Below are 6,426 nucleotides of genomic sequence, written 5' to 3' on the forward strand. Positions count from 1 at the left end.
TCAAGAGTCTTCTCCAACACCACAGTTCAAAAGCATCAATTCTTCAGCGCTCAGCTTTCTTCACAGTCCAACTCTCACATCCATACATGACCGCTGGAAAAACCATAGTCCTGACTAGACGAACCTTTGTTGGCAAAGTAAGGTCTCTGCTTTTCAATATGCTGTCTAGGTTGGTCATAACTTTCCTTCCAAGGAGTAAGTGTCTTTTAATTTCATGGCTGCATTCACCATCTGCAGTGATTTTGGAGCCCGAAAAAATAAAGTCTGACACTGTTTCCACTGTTTCCCCATCTATTTCCCATGAGGTGATGGGACCAGATGCCATGATCTTCATTATCTGAATGTTGAGCTTTAAGCCAACTTTTTTGCTCTCCACTCAACAGGCACATAAAAAGATGTTCAGTATTACTAATTACTAGGGAAATGCAAATCAAAATCACAATGATATATTACTTCATGTTTGTTAGATTGACATTATCAAAAAGCTAAGAAATAACAAATGTTGGCAAGAATATAGAAAAAGGTAGGAATGGAAATTTGTGCGGCCATCCTGGAAGACAATATATAGATTCCTCTAAATATTAAAAATTTAAGAATAGAACTACTATATGATCCAGCTATCCCACTTCTGCAACTTTATCCAAAGCACTATAAAAAAGCACTAATTTGAAAAGCTATATCCACCTGTATGTTTACTATGGCATTAGTTACAATAGCCAATATATGGAAACAACCTAAGTGCCCATCAGTGGATACATGGATAAAGAAGAAATGGTGTATATAAAGGTGTGTGTGTGTGTGTGTGTGTGTGTGTGTGTGTGTGATGGAATACAAAAATAACATCTTGCCAACTGTGACAAAATGAATGAACCTTGGTATTTTGCCAAGTGAAATAAGTCAGACAGAGAAAGGCAAAGCCATATGATTTTATCATATGTGAATTATAACAAAGTAAAAGAACAAACTCAACAAAACCTCCCAACCTTGTAGGGAACAGAGTAGTGTTTACCAGAGGGAGAGGATCAAATGGGTGAAGGGGATCTAATGTATGGTGGTCAATGGAACCTACATTTTTGGTGTTGAGCACACTGTAGGGTATATAGAAGTATAGATATAATGTTGTATGCTTGAAAAAATAAATTGAGGTTAATTTTGAACTCCTAAAGTTTCAAAAAATTCAGATTGTATGATCTATATTTACCTCTATTAACTCTTGGCAGTAGACATTCTAGGGAAGGAGAAATAATTTTCCCCCTAGCCTTCTGAGATCTTGGCTGAGACCCCTGTAATTAAAGATAAGTTCATAAGAGAAAAAAACAGAAGTTAATTAACATGTATGTCTCATATATTACATGGGAAATGCCCAGAGGAAAATGAGTAACTCCCCAAGATGGCTTAGAATTCCAATTTATACAGCATTTTCAACAAAAAGATAATAAATTTGTGGAGAAATGACAGGACAAAATAAAGCAGATTTTTGCTTCCAAGGGTGAAGATAAGCACTATTTAGTAAAGTTTGTTATGTAGATTCCTCTGGTGGTTTTTCCAGACTGATAGAGTCTAAAGTTGTCTTTAGGTATTAACCTTTGTTCTTTGTGAATTTCTGTCCTGCTTTTAGGCAGATAGCTTTTCTTGTGTCTCATTCCCAGTTGGCTTCACTTCAAGATAATCCTTATGCCATAATGGCATATTTTGGGGTGACATGTACTGCACTTCAATGTTATAAAACTGAAAGCCCTTAGTATAAAATATAACACTGTATCTAGTTTGGCCCTACCTTCCTGTTCATCTTTATTTTCTATCACTTTCCTTTTTATATCCTTTACTTCTATCACTGAACTTGAATTTTTTTTATTCATGGCTTTGATAAGTTCATTTCTTCTCATTAGAATACTGTTTTCCATCTTCTCCTGCATGTTCTTCATATGTCCAAACAAATGACACCTCCTCTGGGAACCTTTTCTAGAGAAGTCCAGGAAATATTTCTCTGTTTCCTACACTACTCCCCTCACATTGTCTTTGTAATCTTGGTTACAGTTTTGCTATGTTTTATATATGTACACACACACACAAAGACATATACAATATATTCACATATGAAGTATAGTACTCTTCAGAAATATAATTAAATGCATTGTGCCATATTTATACATACACATGCAAATAATATATACGTATATATGCATTTGTATATACAAACATGTATATGTGTATTATATACATACACACATATATGTGTATATACCCATACACATATATAATGTACACAGTGCATTTAATCATATTCCTGAAGAGTACTTCTGTGTATGAAGAATGTTATTAATGTGTGGGTAGTGACATAAATATGTCCTTTTTGTTCTCAATGCCCTCATGTGTTGTTTAGAGAAAACAATAGGAACTAGTCAATTAGCTCTTGGAAAGGACTCCTTAGTGCTACCCTTAATCCTCATGTTACCTCAAAGTTTCCACTTAATTGTAAAATGGGGCAAGGTGATGATAATAGAGTCACTTAGTTGTGTCCGACTCTTTGTGACCCCATGGACTGTTAGAGGGAATGCCACAAAGATTAATGAAGTACTCTCAAACATGAAAGAGAGTCATGTTAATGAGTTCTGTGATGGTCACACTAAGTATATTATCTCAATTTAATTTATTACTGTATGCTAGGATTTTAGGTTGGAGAAGGAAATGGCAACCCACTCCAGTGTTCTTGCCTGAAGAATCCCAGGGATGGGGGAGCCTGGTGGGCTGCCGTCTATGGGGTCACACAGAGTCGGACACGACTGAAGTGACTTAGCAGCAGCAGCAGGATTTTAGGAGTAAAGGAGAACATTAAAAATAGTTCATGTATGGCTAAGTCCCTTTGCTACTGACCTGAAACTACCACAATGTTGTTAACTGGCTGTACCCCAATACAAAATAAAAAGTTTGAAGTTTGGGGAAAAAGAAGTTTGTGTTTGATGGGAAACCAGCAGTTGCTTAACTGTTAGACTTTCTCCCAATCTGATGTAAAAAAAAAAAAAAAAAATCAGTGGTTATCATGATAATGAACAGATAAAAAAGGTTTTGTTTGTTTACTTTGTTAATGAGTTTGCCTGCTATAATCCTCACACTGGATTCAGTCACAAACATATTCACACACCTACATATACATATTCTTATACAACATGAATTTCACCAAAGATCCAGCTAAGAACTAAGTCAGGAATATGAATTGCCTTGAGTTGCCTTGCTCTGTAGACCCCTGTTGCTCCTCAGTGTTCCTTGTTCTCATCTTATTTTGCATAACTGATAAATATGATGGGAAAAAGACATACTTAAGTCTGTTTACTACACAGGACTAAGTACATAGACGTTGTGAATAGCATCCCATCAAATTTAGTTTGATAAAAATCAGCATAGTCCTTTTGACTGAATAAGATACCAACTGCTCCAATTTGCCAATGAAATTTCCAGTTGGCTTAGATTTTTTTTTTTAATCAAAAGAGCCAACGCTGTACTTATCCACACTTCCACGAGAATCTTGGTTGGGGAAAGCATCCCTGTAGCATTGGGTCTGGATTGGGAGGAGACTCTTTACACCCTGAAACATGTTCTTGAAGCATAGGTATCTTTACTCAGAATATCACTTTTCTTCTTTTTTTAAAAAAAATATTTCATTCCATTCTCTTCTATTTATTTTTATTATTTTTATTTTTGTTGCATTGGGTCTTTGTTTCTGTGCACAGACTTTCTCTAGTTGTGCATGGGGATTACTCTCTAGTTACTGTGTGTGAGCTTCTGCTTGTTGTAGTTTCTCTTGTTACAGAGCACAGGCTCTAGGTAATGAGGGGTTTGAAGTTGTGGCACATGGTCTCAGTATTTGCAGCTCATGGACTCTAGAACATGGGCTCAGTATTTGTGGCACACAGCCTTTGTTTCCCTGTGGCATATGGAATCTTCCTGGACCAGGGATTGAACCCATATACAGGGATCAAGACCATCCCCATGGAAAAGAAATGCAAAAAAGCAAATGGCTGTCTGCAGAGGCCTTACAAATAGCTATGAAAAGAAGCAAAGTGAAAAGCAAAGGATAAATGGAAAGGTATAAACATCTGAATGCAGAGTTCCAAAGAATAGCAAGAAGAGATAAGAAAGCCTTCTTCAGTGATCAATGCAAGAAATAGAGGAAAACAACAGAATGGGAAAGACTAGGGATCTCTTCAAGAAAATCAGAGATACCAAAGGAACATTTCATGCAAAGATGGGCTTGATAAAGGACAGAAATGGTATGGACCTAACAGAAGCAGAAGATATTAAGAAGAGGTGGCAAGAATACACAGAAGAACTGTACAAAAAAGATCTTCATGACCCAGATAAGCACGATGGTCTGATCACTGACTTAGAGCCAGACATCCTGGAATGTGAAGTCAAGTGGGCCTTAGAAAGCATCACTACTAACAAAGCTAGTGGAGGTGATGGAATTCCAGTTCAGCTATTCCAAATCCTGAAAGATGATGCTGTGAAAGTGCTGCACTCAATGTGCCAGCAAATCTGGAAAGCTCAGCAGTGGCCACAGGAGTGGAAAAGGGCAGTTTTCATTCCAATCCCAAAGAAAGGCAATGCCAAAGAATGCTCAAATTACCGCACAATTGTACTCATCTCACACGCTTAGTAAAGTAATGCTCAAAATTTTCCAAGCCAGGCTTCAGCAATATGTGAACTGTGAACTTCCTGATGTTCAAGCTGGTTTTAGAAAAGGCAGAGGAATCAGAGATCAAATTGCCAACATCCACTGGATCATGGAAAAAGCAAGAGAGTTCCAGAAAAACATCTATTTCTGCTTTATTGACTATGCCAAAGCCTTTGACTGTGTGGATCACAATAAACTGGAAAATTCTTCAAGAGATGGGAATACCAGACCACCTGACCTGCCTCTCGAGAAACCTATATGCAGGTCAGGAAGCAACAGTTAGAACTGGACACGGAACAACAGACTGGTTCCAAATAGGAAAAGGAGTTCATCAAGGCTGTATATTGTCACCCTGTTTATTTAACTTATATGCAGAGTACATCATGAGAAACGCTGGGCTGGAATAAACACAAGCTGGAATCAAGATTTCCAGGAGAAATACCAATAACCTCAGATATGCAGATGACACCACCCTTATGGCAGAAAGTGAAGAGGAACTAAAAAGCCTCTTGATGAAAATGACAGTGGAGAGTGCAAAAGTTGGCTTAAAGCTCAACATTCAGAAAACGAAGATCATGGCATCTGGTCCCATCACTTCATGGGAAATAGATGGGGAAACAGTGTCAGACTTTATGTTTCTGGGCTCCAAAATCACTGCAGATGGTGACTGCAGCCATGAAATTAAAAGACGCTTATTCCTTGGAAGGAAAGTTATGACCAACCTAGATAGCATATTGAAAAGCAGAGACATTACTTTGCCAACAAAGGTTCGTCTAGTCAGGGCTATGGTTTTTCCAGTGGTCATGTATGGATGTGAGAGTTGGACTGTGCAGAAGGCTGAGCGCCGAAGAATTGGTGCTTTTGAACTGTGGTGTTGGAGAAGACTCTTGAGAGTCCCTTGGACTACAAGGAGATCCAACCAGTCCATTCTGAAGATCAGCCCTGGGATTTCTTTGGAGGGAATGATTTTGAAGCTGACACTCCAGTACTTTGGCCACCTCATGCGAAGAGTTGACTCATTGGAAAAGACTCTGATGCTGGGAGGGATTGGGGGCAAGAGGAGAAGGGGACGACAGAGGATGAGATGGCTGGATGGCATCACTGACTCGATGGACATGAGTCTCGGTGAATTCAGGGTGTTGGAGATGGACAGGCAAACCTGGCATGCTGCGATTTATGGGGTCACAAAGAGTCGGACACGACTGAGCGAGTGATCTGATCTGATCTGACCCTACATTGGCAGGCAATTTCTTAACCACTATACTACCAGGGAAGTTCAAATTTTCACTTTTCCTGTTCTCAAGTGTTTTTATGTTTCAAATCACTATTTTTATATCATATAAATATCCAATTGTTCCAGTACCACTTGTTGATAAGACTATCATGTCACTATTGAATTACATTAGGTAAAAGGTACAGATTGCTTGAAATACTCATATTGCCACAACTCTCTTAAGAAGAAATATATAATTTGAATAGCCTTACATCTATGACAGAACTTGAATTTTTAGTTTAATATTTTTCCCACAAAGAACTTCAGATTAAAGATGGCTTCACTGCTAATTCCATTAAACATTTAAGAAAACAATAATGCCAATTATATACATCTCTGCCAAAGAGGACAGAATATTCTTCAATTTGTTCTATAAGTCCATCATTACATGGATACCATAACCAGACAAAAATATTATGAGAAATTAAAGACAGATTAATATCCCTAACAGACAAAAGTATAAAAATTCTTAGCAGATGTT

This window comes from Bubalus bubalis, chromosome 5 (assembly GCF_019923935.1).
Source record: "Bubalus bubalis isolate 160015118507 breed Murrah chromosome 5, NDDB_SH_1, whole genome shotgun sequence".
Lineage (NCBI taxonomy): Eukaryota > Metazoa > Chordata > Mammalia > Artiodactyla > Bovidae > Bubalus > Bubalus bubalis.